The 14,549-nt window shown below is 51.2% G+C and overlaps 1 long non-coding RNA gene across 2 annotated transcripts; it reads right to left on the bottom strand.

The window, feature by feature from the left end:
- Positions 1 to 1,764: 1,764 nt before the first annotated feature.
- On the bottom strand, positions 1,765 to 13,435 carry LOC142055578 (uncharacterized). 2 transcript variants are annotated; one of them, XR_012659986.1, is made up of 5 exons: positions 12,259 to 13,435; positions 10,742 to 12,169; positions 10,307 to 10,418; positions 8,916 to 9,180; positions 1,765 to 3,205 (listed from the first exon to the last, which is right to left on the bottom strand). It is a non-coding gene; the product is annotated as an uncharacterized LOC142055578 (long non-coding RNA). The 2 variants fall into 2 exon arrangements; XR_012659985.1 differs by lacking the exon at positions 1,765 to 3,205 and adding an exon at positions 7,236 to 7,820.
- Positions 13,436 to 14,549: the final 1,114 nt, after the last annotated feature.

Below are 14,549 nucleotides of genomic sequence, written 5' to 3'. Positions count from 1 at the left end.
CAGCCAGGAGAGCTGCGGTGCGGGGCCGGTGGGCTGCGAGGTGCCAGGGGTCCAGGCCCCTCGCCCCCGAGATCACGCTGCCCCTCTGCGCCTTACCTGAAGTAATGCTTGCGTTCATTGTAGCTTTCACATCTTCCCAGATCTTGCTTTTTACGTTATTTTGGCAATGCAATAACCAGCCACCAGGAGCTGCGGGTAGGATTAAGGAGAGATGCAGATGTTATAAAGTACCTTTGGCCTCTTTGCTTGCTGAAGCCTTCCATTACATTCTGGTGTCTTAATTACACTTCTGAGGTACAGCAAGTTAAACACTTGGCTTTTACGTGCTGTGCTTCAGTGGGTGTTCCCAAGGGGCTTCACAGAGGTGATTGCGACAGCCCCTGACCCTTTCACAGGTGGGGAAACTGAGGCAGTCAGCATGATGGGCCCAGATGTTCGACAGAAGAGCTGGGGGCAGCTCTGGGGTCTGACTCAGGGCAGGGGTTTCACACCCGGGTGCTTGGACCGAGAGCGATACCCACCCGCAGCGGGTACCCGATAGCTGCTGCTGCTATCACACCCTCCAAGGGGGGGGGCAGGCTAGGCAAGCCGTCGGGCAGAGATGCCTGAGAAATCCTGATTCATCCTTTGCCAAAGACGCCAGGGGAGGGGACAGGGATCAGAGCTGAGCCTGCTGAGGTGCCCCGGATCGCCCCGCCGCTGTCCCAGGACACCCAAAGCCCCCCGCCGTGGTGGGGTGCCGGATGGGGTGCTGCAGCTCGGCACGCCGCCGGCGGCGGTGCAGTATCATAATTCTGCCAGCCCTGAGGGTTTTGAAAACAATACTGGAAGTAATCCCTTTTGATCTGATGCTAATCCCAGATAATTGCTTTCAGGCTTAATAGGAAAACTGCATTTTCTTGGGGGGAATTGGTCAGTTTGAAAGGGCTTTGATTTAACTAATGCTGTAGGTGCTTGTTTTAGCAGAGGGAGCTCTATTGTTCCTGGGAGCGCGGGATGCCAGGAGTAATGACACAGGCCGTGATCCCGCAATTAAACCCGTCTGTCTGCAGACATCTAGCCACATGGGCAGAGCAGCCCAGAGAAAGGAGCCTTTCAAATCCACACCGAACCGGGGGGAACGCTGAAAAAATACGCTTTCAATATCGATGAGGAATTAGGAAATCTGCTGCCACGGGATGCTGAAGAGGTCAAATACATCAACAGTTTGGAAGAGGATGGGATAATGTCTTGGCCAAACAAACATATGGGCAGGTCAGGGTGATGTGCTCTTCCCCACCCCACACCTGTGTCTGGGGGGGATCTCAGAAGTGCACCCCATTTCCAGGATATAACGTTGATTGGGGATTATATTCAGTCTCCTTAGGCACCGTGACACCTCTGCAAGCCAAATTTCAAGCTCTGAGTGCGCCATAAATTACAAACCTGAGCAACCCAGAGGGGTAAAAGCACCGGTCCAAGCACACGTGTTGCTTTAACAGGAAAGCTGGCTTTGGATGGCAGCTTGTGGGTCACTGTGCTCTTAATCTGTTCCCCCTGAGACCCAGAGCCACGCTGACAGTGTGCATTCTTTCTGCCTAGCCTCTAAAACTGCCAAACAATGGGTTTCCCATTGTTCATTAACCAAAGGTTCCCATTTTGCAGCTGTGGGTGTTGAAAAGTTAGTTATGGCTGAGGCAGGAGGTACAAGGTGATTTTGTAGCTGTATGAAGATTGCACATCAGATTTTTTTAATATATATAAAATATTGGCTCTTAAAGGAAGAACTGGTTTGTCATGGTTTATTTAGGCAGTGAAAGTCCTGGCTAAGGCTTTGAAGGTGATCATGGGGATGGGTGGGCAAGGGATCCTAAAAAGGTACCCTAAAACCAGCCCGGGAGAATAAACAGAGAAGTGAGTGGCCTGAGACCTCCTGAGCTTGCATCGGGCCGGATTGGCCAAGGTTAAACAAGCTCCAGCAAAACTTATCCTTCCTCCTGCAATTAAAGTAACATTTTCAGGTGGATTTTTAGCAGGGCAAGAAGGGAAAAGCCGGCTGGGCCCTTGGGTGTCAAAGCCAAACTGGCCTCAGCTCTTTTGGCCAGGTAAGGTTTGCCATAGGGTCCCAGAGCAGAAAGTCGGAGCCTTTCTGCTGCCTTTGCTTTGAGGCCCTTTGCCCACTGGAGGGAGCATATGGCAAAAGATTCGATACAGGGGACACGGGTTTGAAATAGGTTTGCATTTAAACGAGGACTAGGGGAGCGTGGCTAGATCTTGCTCAAGCCAAAGAAAAATATTTTTAAAAGTTAAAACCGGAGAGAAGCATGATTTGTTTAATTCTGGGCTCTGATTTCTTGCCTTTCGAAGAGCTTTTCCTACAGGGAAGGCAGTTGGGCGGGAAACTCCAGGCACATCATGGAGCCTCCCCTTAATTTAGTTTATAACTCAACACAGTTACCTTGATTTTCAAGTAAATGAAATGTATATACATAGATATAATGAAATCAGCTGAAATCCTGGTGGAGCTATGGAAATCACTGACTCCTGTGCTGGGGAACTTGTATAATTTCAATATTTTCCAAGCACTTTTGGTGAGCCACATGTTAACATACGCTTCAGTTTTATCTAGTGGTAAGGCAGAACTATGTGCTGGTCCTCAATCTTACTGTCATGTCCCTGGGGGGGCTCAAAATCCCAGTGACATGAAGGAAAAATAAGAGAAGATGAGAAACACCCCGCCAGAGTCACACCTTGTCACTCACGCCCCAGACTCCTTCTTACGCACCCCGAGCATCCCTGTCCTCCCCAGGTGCAGCCCTCAGGACCCTCCTGCGCGGAGGCATCGGTGCTGGGAAGCGCCGAGTGATGCTGACCATGGCACACACGGAATCCTGCGTCCTCCCACGGGGACATCATGAGGTGCCAGATCTTTTGCAAAGCCTGCTGTTCCTCCAAATTTCTTCCAGCGTTTGCCCACCTCTCCAGGTACTTAAATGGCTTTCACAGTCTGCCTTTTAGCTGTTGTGCCCAAAATGTGCTTTGGGTGTGTGAACTGGATACTGGATGGAAGCCCTCTCCTTGGTGCCAGCAAGGTCTTCCATCCCTGGAGCCTGTAAGCCTCACTGCTGGCTTATCTCTGCGAATGCCTCTGCTGTTCCAGCTGCCCCTCTGGGCTCGAAAATTTGTGGGCAGCACCCCCAAACACCACTTCTTGGGCTGTGGCACCCTGTATCACCAGGAAAAGGGAAGAGCAAAGAGAAAGGTTTCAGACCGTTTAACAGGAGCGCTCAGAGAAAGCGTGTGATCAGCCTTACTCCTCTGGAAGACCACCGACCTCTCCTTTTCTATCAGAGGTAGACCACCCCACTTTTGGGGGATAAATGCTCGCTGGTAGGGGTGTGATGGAGAGAAGGCTGAGTGAAGGAGCCTAAGCAGGAGCTAGCTGGGATGCACCACCCATCCAGCAAGGCGCTGGCAGCTCCGTGCTCTTGCGGAGGACATGATGGTGCTTCAAATGTTTTTGTCGGACCCCGCCTTACTTTGAAGGTGTGTTTTATGTCTGTTTTGACTGTGGACATGCAAAGGGCAAAAAAACCCCAATCTGCTGTAGCACCATCCCAGTAACACTGCATATAGCACCACTCGCCGTTATTAGTACAGTAAACTGAACAATATTGATTCAGAGGATTTGTGGTTTACCAGCATAGTTTAGTTGTTAGCCTTCACACTGTTGCCTGACTCATGAATACACATTAAGTCCCAAATAGTTCATTTACAGTTTAAACAGTTGGGTTTCTGTTAAAGAGAGAGAGAGATTTATTTATTTGTATTAATTCAGGTCACATTTCCCTTGAGACATCGCTGCCTCCATGGGGCCTGATCCAACGCCCATTGACGCCCAGTGGAGCCCTTCCAGGGAATTCAATAGCACCTGGATCGTGGCCACCAGGCCACCATTTTCAGAGGTGCTGAGTAAACACAGCTCCCAAGGCCTTTAATTTGCCTTTGTGAGCACAGTTGCCTTCGAAAATCTGGCCTGATACCCTCTCCTTTATCTAGGCATGTGGTTTGAGGGTAACAAGCTGCCTGGTTCTTGACAGGTTGTCTATTTAATATAGATGATGCCTTCACATGCAATTGTCTGCTGGATGTTTTTGGAGGAACAAAAGGCTCCTATTCACAAGCTCTGGTATGCCATGCGGGGATGATTAAAAAGGTTAAGGCTTAAAGATAGTTCCCGTTTATTTCAATGACTGCAGGACTATCCCTCTAATAGCCCTAATTAAAAATCAGCCTGATATAATACAGTTGTTATAATACAGCCTGATTTTATTTCATTTTTTGGGATACATGTGATGCTGCCACAATGCCCCTCATTCTCCAGTGGTGCCTCTCTCCCTACGATTCATTACAGACTGAGCCAAGGGGGAATGTGCTATTGGATAATGTGCTCCGTTTGGGGTCAGCCCAAACCTCGGTGTCCACGGCTATGTGTAAACTGAGCGAGCAGGAGCAACCACGGCATGCCGCAAGGTATCCCTTACTGCAGAGAGGCTGCTTCTGGGACAAATCCAGGGCTCCCCCATGCCCAGTTACCCACCCCAGGGTCTCAGAGACATGGTTTTAGGGAGAAAAGCAAGCATGGGATGCCTCTCCGCTCCTTCTCTTCCTCTGTCCATTCGCATCCCAGCTGAGCAACCACCCTATAAAACCGGGTGGAAATCACAGGTTTCCCTTCCCAACCCGCCCCCTGCTCCAGCACCTGGCTGGGCTCCTGTACGTGCAGACGGACCCTGCTCGGCCAAGGCTGTGCTCTTTGCAGGACGAGCCCTGCCAACGCGACGGCGTCCCAGGAGGAGCTGGCTGGCCTCCTGCACACCACCTCCCCTCCCGCCCACCCGGGGCACAGGCAGAGGAGGGCTTGTTGCCCTGCCAGCGGGATGACCCTGACCTCATCTAGCAAGCGGATGCCCCTAACATAGGAATGGAAAATAATCCAAGGACTGTTTTATTTCCCTTTCCCCGTCTCAGTGGGAAATGGCCTGAAATCCCCCCCGACCCCCATTCCCCGCTGCCGCTCGGGGCCTGCGGGATGTCCCAGCTCGAGGTGCTCCCCGATCGGCAGCTGGCGCCGGCCCAGCTCCCCATCAAGTGCCTGCAGCTCCTGCCCCCCTGACAACCTCTGCTACGAATTTCCTCCCTCCTCGCCGCAGCCTTTGCTGTTTAATATCGGCTTTTGATTGAGAGATTCTTGCAGCGGGGCCAATACCTTTCAGCTCCCATTACTTGTGTCAGAAACTCCCCGTTGCTCCAGTGACATATTTTCTTTTCCATAAGATATTCCTGATGAGGAGAGCAAATGCTTTATTTCAAGGAAGGAGCTGAGACTCTCAGCTGCCACAAAAGCCCTGCCGCCACTGACTTCAGTGCTCTACTCTACGAGCCTTTAACGACCAGGGTAGGCTAAAGCTGCCCATCAGGGTTGCTCTCCCTGGAAATACACCTGATTTCCTTGGACTTTTAGCATCTCTCTTCAAGTCTGTGACTGCATGATATGCTCTCTAGCACCTTAGGGAAAACACAGACAAGCACAAGAGGAAAGTTTGAAAGCCTGGCATCCTAAAGTCCCTTCAAATCCGCCCGTAACTGAAGGTCTTGCAAAGGTCTTCTGACTCAGAGCAAAGCCTTGAAAGAGCTCGGCTCAGTCTGAGGTTGCAACACGGCTTTCTTATATAATAAGGTATAAGAAAGCATCAAAATTTCCTAACCAGGTGTGATCGAAGGAGTGGGCCTACCAGCTGCGGGGTGGGAAGCTCTGCAGCCGGACCCTACCTGTTGGGTAGGAGCTGCATTTTGGGGCAAAAGCCCGTCCGTACCTGAGGGGTTTGCTTGCACGTGGTGGTGGCAGCAGTATAAAACCCACCCCCTCTCACTGCTGGCAGCCGTGGGAGTTTTCCCTCTGACTGGTCTAATGCATCTCGACTTGATGGGACGGTCAGGCTCTAAGTTACTTACTGGAGATGCACATCATGAACGCACAAAGCAAGGCCATATGTTGAGAAGACACAAGAGTGTCTGCATAGCATGTCTGGTACCTATCTGGCCTGGAAAAAACTTCCAGATCTTAGCGCTCATTGAATTCATTTAATAACGCGGTTGATAATCTTAATTGGAAACATACTTTTCCAGACTCCATTGCTCCAGACAGAAAGAGGTTGCGGAGAGAAATCTGGGAGCAGAGATGTGGATGGTTATTAAATGCAGGGCTGAGAGCGGCAGTCTCTGCAGGCAGTGCGAGATGGTTGTGAGTCCCTAATAAAAGTTCCCAATTAGTGCTGAGCACTTCTGGGACACACAGTTCCCCTCTTCAGGAGAGAGAATGGGGAGTGGATTTTGTACCAGGAAAACACCCTCCAATAACTTCAGCTTGCTGTTGCCTCTAAAATAAAGCTTATAAAATATATGCTTTCTTTTCCTGGTGCTAGGAGTGCAGTTATGGCAGGTCCTTGCACCCTGCCAGAGGGAAACACCTTCTTGCCCTGGCAATACACGCTCAGATAAGGCAATGCCAGCAGAAGGCTGGAGCGGGTGCGGGCGGGTTCAGGGAACACTTGGATGCACCAGCTGCTGCTAAAGGGCTGCTGTCACAGCTGCTGTCACCTTATATCACGGTGCTTTCAGAAGGGCCAAAGCCCTTCCCGGACAAACTGACCTGGGATATAGCCTTGCCCCTTCCCAGTGTCTCTCCTACAAACCAGGGATGAGTTTCAGAGGCACCCAGGGGACTTCAGAGGGGACCATTTGGCATCCGATTTATCCTTGATGCGGTAAACTAGGAGGTTTTCTTGCTTTGAAACCAGAAAGGTCCATCCCTTCAACTGATTATGGGCAAGGTAGTATTCTAAAAGGTTGTGGTAGGGATCACAGAATCACAGAACATCTCAAGTTAGAAGGGATCCATAAGGATCGTCGAGTCCAGCTCGAAGGAGGATGGTTTTTCATTTGATTTGCCTTTTCTATGACCAAAACCACTGGTTGGGGTGGGGAGAACAGCAGGACAATTGCCTCCTCCATCACCCACCCCTTTCCAAGGGAGGAGAGGCTTTCCTTGTGAAAACCCCAGCCAGCGCCGGCCGGAGTCCTCTGCTGTAGCCTGGTGCTCCCGATGTTTTAACAAGAGGCCCCACAAATATTTAACTCCAGCAAAGGGAGAAAACCTGGTGTAGTGGGGTGGGATGGATATGTTTGCCAAGAAGAGAGGGTGAAAGACTGTGGAATTTATTGATTGGATTCCCGTTGAAACACAAATGCCTTCTCATAACCCAGGAGTAGATAATGGCTTGGCAAACAAGTACGTACTGAGTGCACTTGGCTGGAGGTATTTATGTTTTGTCCCAGGGAACTGAAAGGAGAGGGAAAGGTGAGGACCCTGTTTCGCTCTCCAAGGATGCCCTCTCATGTGAAGGGGGTGGGCGCATTCCTGGGGGGGATGAGCTGCTCCCCGGCGGGTCTCCCCGCGGCGCAGGGCCTCCGTGGCAAACCCTGCCTGCTCCCAGAGCCCGGGCAGCAGCTTCAGTGAGGATGCTTGGCCTTGAGTTCAGCATCCCCATCAAGCGCGAGTCGTGTGCAGCCCTGCCAAATTGCTCTTGGTCCTTCTCGTTGCAGGGGAGGTGGGAGAATGGCCGAGAGGAGGAGCTGGGGAGAGGAGCTGCCCGTCAGCAGGGCTGCTTTCACGTGTTTTCCTCCTGTCCTTCCAGCACACGTTGCTTTGGGGGGGTCTGAGCTTCTGGAGCACACGGTACCTTGCTCTCCCATCAGCCAGCGCCTCTGCTGTTAGTCCTCTATCGTGAGAGTGATTTTCTTTGAAAAACCAGCAATTCATGAATCCCATATGGAGGGGAAAAAACCCTATATTTGTTGGCTAAAATTAAGAACTACCGTTTTATTTTGCAAAAGGAATATAATTTCTAGATAGAGAGTGGGGGTTTCCCCCATTTCTGGCTTCTTTTCTGACCATCCCAGCAAAGTCCCTGGCTCCTGAGAATTTTATATTGCTTTGTGCCCAGATTTCCTTAATATGGAGAAGAAAGCATCCAAGAGTGCTCTGAGGCTTCCTGATCCCCTTGGTGCATCTCTGTGGGCCTGCTGGTACTCCACGCTTGCCTCAGGGTGCTAGCGGTGCTCCAGTTTAAACCAGTTAGCAACTGGAGGAGGCACAGCTGGGAACAGCACTTCTGCTGTCAGTCACTGAAGTTGAGGACAGCGACTCTGTTAGCAGATATATAGCGATGCAGTCCCAGGCTGGGTGAATTTTCAGGGAAAGCAAGTTCTACCTAAATGCATCCATCACAGGGGGTTCCCCAATAAAGTTGTGAGATGGCTGGTGGCAGGGTGGCTGCCTCTCAGACATGTTCGCCCGCTCTCCCCCTCCCTATTTCCATAGAGACACCACCGTCTGCTCAGGCCTGCCGCAAGCTTTCCCCCCTTTTTTTTTTTAATTTTTCTTTTCTTTCTTTCTTTTTCTTTTTTTTCCTTCCTTTCCTTTTCTTTTCCTCTCACCAGTCCATGCGTTTGCATGCAAATCACCCAAATTTCCATCTCGCTGCCGCCTTGTGAACACTGCCTCCCTAAAAGCGGGCAGACCTCAGGCCAGTCAAGAGGTTCCCAATGGAGATGCTGCACCGGACCTGAACGCATCGGCTGCTCCTCTCTGCCACCAGCAAACTGAGCTGGCCCATGGGCGCAGGTAGAGCCTGGCTCTCCCTGTCGCGTTCTGCTCTCCTGCTTCCCAAGGCATCCCAAGGGTGATGATTCCCACCCCACTCCCTTCGCCAGGGGGTTTTGCAACCCCTCGCCTGCCTTTTGTGCAGGCAGAGCCCTCAGGACAGGTGCAGGCAGGAGGACAGGGGGGGAAAAAAAAGGGAGACAAGACTGACCTTTAAAGTTTTGTTCCAGCTATGTCTTCCCGCTGAAAGCATACTGGCTTACACAAATAACTTTTGACCTCCGGCCCCCTCGCTTGTGTCGCAGCATTGTGCCAGGAGCATTTGTCTCGGGGCTGTGACACATGGCCTTTTTGTCTGGGGGGTGCGAGTGAAGGCTGAGGCATTGCGACTGCCTAGGTAGTGAGTTATTAGCACGCCGGCTTCTTCTTCAGCAGCCTCTCTTTGTGGATGCAGGAGTAGACAACGGAGAATGCAGCTGTAAGGGAAAGAATTAAAGGGTTATTAAAAAAAAAAGAGGGGGAAAAAAAAGTTGCATTGCAATTTTTCAGTTCTGGAGGCAGGCAGAGGTCTGGGATGTGTCCCTGCAGCTGTCCAGCCGCAGAGTTAATGCTTTCATCCCATGGAGTGGGTTTTCAGCAGGGGTGAATTAGTGGGGATGTGGTGACATCCATAGGGCTACACTGAGTTACACCATTTTACGAGCTGACCCAGGTTCCCGGCGAGGAACGGTGCCTGTTTACACCAGCTGAGGTGCTGCCTTTTCAGCACCGCCGCCACAAATCAACATCGAGCGCCTGCACGTCCGGCTCGTCTTATCGAAACACTTGATTTGCCTTGGAACATGTGCCCGGCGTTCACCGGCATCCTCCGCGCACGCACCCTGCGCCGGGGCTGCCGCCGACAGGAGTTATAGGGCCAATCTCGGTGGGCTGGTGTGATTCATGCCCACCCAGGAGGTGGCTGGAGGCATCTTTACACAAGAGGAATGTGCCTGTTTTCAAGACAAATATGGTCTTCGTAACTCAGGGGGTGTAATAAGATGTTACCGGAGCAGCGGTGGTGTGATGCGGGGGCTGCATCGCCTCCTAAAGCCCTAAGCAGGCAGGTGCTGTAGCTATGAAGGAATAAAGGTGCTTGGGAAGCTGACGGGGGAAAGCTGCCTTTCACAGCACGTGCCTTATGGATGCAAAGGGCTGGGATAAGGCCAGTGTTTCCGAGGGCACATTTCAGCCCTTCAGAAGCGGCAGGAGACGCCGCCTCTCCTCTTGGCTTGCTGAAAGCCGCGGGCGTCTTCAAAGAGCTGGAGGAATAGGGGTTTACAGGATTATCCCTAAGCACCTGCAGACCTTTGTGAGCCCAGTCCGTGGCTCAAAATGATATGATCCATCCGTAACTTATGCCCCAATTAGCTGCCAAGTGCTTCTGGGTTTAGCCACGGGGTGCTGTCTTGGCCCCCGGCTCGCGGCGCCGGGGACCGCGATGCCACTGCGGCACGCGGTGAGCTCGCCTTTGCTCTGCCCCAGGGCATCCCTGCCGCGCGGTGGGTCCCCAGCTCTGCTCCAGCTGCCCCCCCGCTCACCTCCTCAGACAGACCTTCCTACCTGCCTTTTCCAGGCTGGGCATTATTTGCTGTTGTTTTGCCATGTCCCTCCTTTCCCATTGCTTTCCGAAATGTATCATCATCTTCATTTTCAGCCTCTTTACATCAGGGCCCTAATAAGATAAAATCGGCTTTAATTTTCCCTGCTCTTCCTTCAGACTCAGTATATTCCTCAAAAAACAGTCCCACTCTTTCTGAGACCTCTGGGCACTCTGCTGTTGATATAATACTGCCTTTACGAGTTGCTGTTATACGTACGGTACCAACCTTACAGTATAAGCACATAAGCCGCCTGTTATTTCTTTTTTTTCATCCTTATAAAAGGATTATTTCAAAGCCAATTTTTATAATTGCATCCCAAATAAAGAGCATGTCCCCCAGGGGTGTTTAGTGAGGGGAGCAAGGAGAGCATGGCACGTGTTGCATGCTTGCTCACCACGGCGTTCGGAGCTTCCCGCAGCTCTCCCTGCCAGGTTAATAGCCGGGATGATGCCCTGTTTTTCCGAAGGCAACCTCCGACTCCTCCTTCCCGGGACTGCATCTTGCCGGGTGGTACTTTTGGCCATCTGAAATCCAGAGGAACCCTGCTGCACAGCAGAACCCAAACATTTCGTTTGAAGGTGTCCCCCCAAAAAAACTTGGTGCCATCGCAGGCCACTGCTTGCACGATGGAGGAAAATAAAGATTATTTCATAAAAGTCAGGCCTGTTTAATTTTATAACATTTAAGTCAGCGAAAATGCATCCGACAATTATATTGCACTTAATACTCGGATAACGGAACAATGAAAGATGTATGTTTGCATTTTGTAAAATTAAACTGTATGCAGTTATTTATCTTTTACCTTAATTGTTTGAGCTTGTTTCTAATGTAAACTGTTGTAATTTTAAATAAATATAATAGAAAAAACTTTCCTAGGTATCGGAAATCCAGAGTAAATTTACTTTGCAAATAGGCTTTGTTAGGTATGTTTTATGCTGAGGATCTTGAACTGACACTTTCATTCAAAAATATTTTGAATACTTCAGCAGAGGCTCTATCATTCCTGGTAGGCTGTGGAGAGCTTCAGACGAAGAGGGGGCCAGGCTGGGTGAAGGGCTGCGGGTGAGAGGGACCCCACAGCGGGTCTGGTGCTCTCGTTGACCGAGAAAGCGCAAGGCTGTGCCGGATCCTGCAAACGGGGAGCCCCGAGCCCCAGGAGGCTGGAGCGAGCTCCTGTGGGTGGCCGTAACCCCGATGGTCCCGGGTGCTCCAGCTCTTGACTTGTTGACCTTCCCATCGCTCTTCTACAAGAGACACGTAAGAATAGGACCGAGGCATGGCAGGGCCTGTTTTATGGGTCCATGTCATACGTGCTTTGGGTAGGTGAAAGCAAGGGACTCCAGGTCTTTCATCTTCTGTTGCACCACAGCCAAATATTAATGGCTTGGAAAACGTGCCCAAGCATGTCTTCATGATGCCATCAGGTACCTGAACGCTCGCTTCAGTCCAGGCAATGACTTTAGGGCTCCCAGCAGCGAGCAATGATGTTAGGAGAATTTTTTCGATGAAGTCTATCATCATGCCCTGTAAAACCCCAATTTTCCGCACTGGGAAAGTACAGTTACTGCTTTGTAGCTCTTTGAGGAGTTTTAGAGATGATCTTGGTTAAGCCCAAGATGTTGATTAAGGAGGTGAATGCAACTGTTGACTTAGCCCTAAGGGGTTGTTATAAATGTGTCTGTTTGTTTTTCCAGTACCTCGAGGGAAGGCTCCAACAAAGGAAACGCGCTGGGTTGAAAGGTAACTCAAGTGATTAATGACATATACATTCAGCACGACATCTTTATCACGGGGTGGTCTTATTGATTTCGAGTTGAGCAACCTGGGAAGTGGAAAAAGAGGTTGTAAAAGTGAAAGCCCGGTGAAAATTAATTAATTGCCAAAACAAAAGCGTCAACCTTCCTCACGTACCTGGAATTCAGCGGGCAGTCCCATCTTGCAGGGTTCTTGCGGCAGCTCTGTAAATCATGACTGATGTTTCTTTCATAGCGTGCAGTGAGTCAAAAAAGGTAAAATAGGAATGCCGGGGTTGGTTTGGGCTTGTTAGCTGCATATGCCAAGAGGATTTTTTGGATGACTGCAGCCCTCTTGACAAAGGGAATTCACGAGGGAGAGCTGAGGCTGGGTCAGAGCGTCAGCAGATGTGCCCATGGGTTGAGTTAGACTGGTTAGCTCAAAAGCTTTTCTGTGGAGGTCCCGGTTCCCCGTTCCCATACGGTAACCATCCCTGATGCTCCAGCAAGGCTACCAGGACAGGACTGAGCTTGTGTACGCGGGGTACAGGCTCTTCCAAAACCTGATCCCAAAGATCTGCACCAAGTCCTCTAGGATCACGACTGCTTGGCTTTAGGGTGGATGGCCCTGCTTTGCTTGGATCGAGGATCCCAGGTCGTCAGACATTACCCTCGATTCCCCTGGTATCAGCTATGTACATGATGGAAACAAGAAGGTGCTAGAAGGAAAATACCCTTGAACATCAGCTTTGTAGGAAATAGGAAAATTCTATGCAAAATGAGGGCCCCCATTATCTCTATGGTATCATGAAACCATCAAACCCCCATGAGAAACTTCCTCTCGAAGCCTCTGCTGAGCTGGGGCCCTGCTGTTGAGCCACCCTCACAGCAGCTAAAATGATGCTGCCGGTCCCTCTGCACCCCCTCGGCAGCGGCTGCTGCTCTTCTTTGCCTTCGGTTCCTTTAGATGGCACCATCCTCCTGCGCTGGTGCCGTGCTGGAGCCCGTCTCAATTAGTATTCACACTGCAAAAAGAGGAAAATTCCTTCATTACAGGGTGTCGAGCAGCGCGGCGGTAATTGAGGTGGTGTCAGCAACTCCATTATAAGCCCTGGTTTCCACTGGGGGGGAAGGTTCACGCCTGAGATGCTGAAAGCCCAGAGCAGCCGCCTTCCTCCTTTTTATAGGTATTACTGGGCAGGATGATGCTTCAGATACGACCTTCCCATATGGCGTGAGCAGCCTACAGGACCAGTTCTGGTTTGGGCAGACCGGTATGAGGTGTGAAAGCCGGTGGGATTGTGCCGGCTACAGAGCTGGGCTTTTGGCTGGGAAGAAATGGGAATGGGCAGCAAAGGGCATCCCGGACCATGGGACCCCATCCAGAGCCCACCGAGGTGCCAGGCGATGTGCTAGGCTGGGCAGTGGGTGCCAGGGGCTTCAGTGAGACATGGCCACCTGCAAGGGGGAAGCCCTTGGTCAGACCAGGCAGGTTTCGGCAGCGCTCACCAGTCCCAGCCCTTAGATTAGCAAGAGGCTGGATGAGTACCAGGGAGGAGAAGGAGAAGCAGGAGAGAAGGGGCTTTTTGGGTGGCTGTAAATGCTTGCATCCCTCTGGAGAGGCTGGGAACCCGTGGTGGCCTGGCAGGGTGCTCTAGGGTGGCCTTGGTGTCCTCCAGGGAAGCCCCAAGGTGTGAGGAGCACCTGATCCCACATGCACCAAGTTCCAGGTGCCCTCCACGGAGCTGAGGTTTGGCTGGTCCTCCCTCCAGCTGGCTGCTGTGGCATCAGGCTTTGGGAAAGCCACCTGGGAGGAGGATTGAAGCAGAGGGTTTGGATCATCGTGGATGCGGTTTGTCTATAGGGACCATCCTCAACCAAATTAATGGGCCTTTCTTCATCAGGCATCGTCTTGATTCCTGCCCTGGCTCCGAACGTCGGCAGCGTCCAAGTGCTCCTTTAGCAAATCTCATCTTGTGCTTTGCACTCCGGGAAAGACTCCTGCCTTTCTTGCTGGGAAAGTAGCTCATCTCTGAAGAGCACCTGTAACATCATCATCGCTAGGGCCCATCTGGCGGAGCCCTCGCTCGTTGTCAGATTAAAACACAGAACTAGCAGGTATGACCTTTTGCGAAGAGGATAGAGCCATGGTGAGTCGCCTTCATGAGCAAAGGGGTTCGAAAGGAGGAGAAGCCAAACCCGGGCAGGTTTTGCCCAGGCCACTCGGGCTCAGAGAGAGCAGCTGAGTGAGTGTCGCACCAAGGCAATCGCCCACCCGAGGAAATCCAGGGAAGAGCTGTGGTTGCTGGTACCAACCCCAATAAAGCGCAGGACCAGCTGTGCCGAGGGACAGATGTCCCCTGGGGACGGAAGAGCAGGGAAGTCAGAGTTTTCTCTCTTGAAAACAAAAAATCCATCATAATTTTGAAAACATGGAGAAATAATCTCATTTGTAAATAAAAATTTAGG

This window comes from Phalacrocorax aristotelis, chromosome 3, assembly GCF_949628215.1.
Source record: "Phalacrocorax aristotelis chromosome 3, bGulAri2.1, whole genome shotgun sequence".
Lineage (NCBI taxonomy): Eukaryota > Metazoa > Chordata > Aves > Suliformes > Phalacrocoracidae > Phalacrocorax > Phalacrocorax aristotelis.
Note: the sequence above shows the minus strand (reverse complement) of the source record. Positions and strands in the feature narration are given on the sequence as shown.